Source organism: Macrobrachium nipponense, chromosome 11, assembly GCF_015104395.2.
Source record: "Macrobrachium nipponense isolate FS-2020 chromosome 11, ASM1510439v2, whole genome shotgun sequence".
NCBI classification, from domain to species: domain Eukaryota; kingdom Metazoa; phylum Arthropoda; class Malacostraca; order Decapoda; family Palaemonidae; genus Macrobrachium; species Macrobrachium nipponense.
In genome coordinates this window covers 101,965,320-101,967,819 of record NC_061087.1, presented here as the reverse complement: position 1 = coordinate 101,967,819, position 2,500 = coordinate 101,965,320, and positions in this window count along the sequence as shown.

Sequence of the window (2,500 nt, the reverse complement as noted above, 5' to 3'; positions counted from 1 at the left end):
CAACAACTCTCTCTCTCTCTCTCTCTCTCTCTCTCTCTCTCTCTCTCTCTCTCTCTCTTGTGTAGTACGTATCTTCTCTTATAATATCTGGAATTTACCATCAAATGCAAGCCGCTCTCTCTCTCTCTCTCTCTCTCTCTCTCTCTCTCTCTCTCTCTCTCTCTCATGAAACACATGTCTTCTCTAATAACACCTGGAATTGCAGAGATCAGCAGTGTTTCCTGGTGATATGATGCTGTAATTTGATTTTGAAAAATATTGCCTCACTTTATTAATGTTTCACTTAACAGATGTAATGGAGCTAATTACTTATAACAAACACTATACCGAACATTTCTCCATTTCCTTCAAGTACAGAGAGGCTGAGCAAACGGCTGCTGTTCTCTCCTGAGTGAGTGAATGAACAAACCCCCACGTCATTTCGTTATTTCATTGGCGGAGAATTAAAACTTTCCTCTAAGCGTAAGTCCCATTCCAGATTAAGATCGCGAAGAGTAGCTGGACTCGAATTTTAAAAGGAGTTTATTTTTCGGATTGTATTCTTTTATTGCAAGAGTCCGGAAGTTCGTTGGTTTTGTAAGTTTTATGCTCTTTTTGAGATTTTTTTTGTCTTACTCTGTTAGGTGATGGTGCTTTGAAAAGTTTAAAAGCCTTTATTAAATAAAATATAGGTTTTCTCAGTGTTATTTTTATGATGTAATTCACCCTAGATTGGTATCTGTTGCTTTGCCAGACTTAAAAGAATATAACATTGACACAATTAGAAAAAAAATTCTTTTTCAGTTTCTAAATCGTCATCGAACAGTTTGCTGTCTTTGTAAAACACCTCTTACGAAGCTGGTTAGATACGTTTCTCTAAGTGGCCAATAGATGGCGTCAGCATGCACTTGTTTTCCCATGGACGTTTCCATTTTGAATTGGGGGGAGGAAGCCTTTCGATAATTGCATGAATTGTCATTGTTACCAAAAGTCTTAACTCAACCCTGCTTGCAATAAGTCATGATTGAGTGACTGGGATAAATGTATCCGTTACATACGAATGAAAGTCGTTTAATCTTCATATGAAATGTGTATTTTTTCATGTTGACCGAGTTTTTAACTCTTCGCGATAATGGACTCTCTCGTATGACGTACGTGAGGTTCCTATTGACAGAGCCCCTAATGCTTCATCTTGCTTGAAGGATCACCCATTGCTTGTTAAGATATGTACAGGAGAAAGATTCAGTGTAAAAGTAACTACATTCAGATAAAGCTAACCGAACCCAATATGCAAGATGATGCAACTTCATCAAAAATTAGTGTCAAGTGTCCAATGGCGGAAGTACCAGGAAGTAAATAGTAATTTCCATGAGTCCAACGTATTACTATTATTACTTGTTGTTTTCAAACCATCATCCACCTTGAGACTTACGCAAGTGCTTAAGGACCATCAAATGAAATGTGGCCTGCAGTGGGAACTACGGAATTGCCTACGAATAAGTAAAAGTAACTAACTACCAATTCTGAAGCCTATTTTTCTCCCCGTTGATGAAATCATTCAATGGAAAAATATTTTCTCAACTAAGGAAGGTCTACATATCTTCCTCCCCCACCCCTCTCCGCCCGGCCATCCCATCCCTCCCTCCCTCACTCCCTCTTTCTCCCCTTCCCCTATGCAAGCCAAAAGACGGAAACGAGTATCTGTTACCTGAAAGGCAAGGTCACACAGTAAGAACCCCAGGCGCCATTTGCTTGTGACCTGTCGTCGAGTAAACTAGTATAAGAAAACGAGAACCAACCGCGATGTCGAGTCGAAGGCAAATCGACGTTTTTATCTGAACGATGCTGTTTATCTCCAGATTCGTCTTGGGGCGCAGAACAACACCGCGGACTGTATTTTATTCGTTATTGGTGATAATAACGTGCTTATGTCTGTGTTAGAGGTATTGGTTTTCAGTTTTTTTTTATACATATCATCCCGAATGGAAGAGGGAAGCTAAATAAGGTGGAGGAGGATTCATGGTACAGATTTTGAGGTGAGATTTTAGCAGTGCTGCCGTTGCTTTGGAAAAGGAGTTTTAAATTATTTATATATATATATATATATATATATATATATATATATATATATATATATGATATATATATACTATATATATATATATATATATATATATATATATATATATATATATATATATATATATATATATATATATATATATGTATATATATATATATATTTATATATATATGATATATATATATATATATATATATATATATCTATATATATATATATGTATATATATATATATATATATATATATATATATATATATATATATATTATATATATATAATATATATATATAAGAGAATGCCACAGATATATGACAGGCAGAAGATCAGTAACAAAGCTTGGTACTTACCGACCTTCTGTCTGTCATCTTCCTGTGGTATTCGCTTGCGTAATGAAGCCGCGTGCTTCGGTATTTCATGTAATATATCATATTTCACC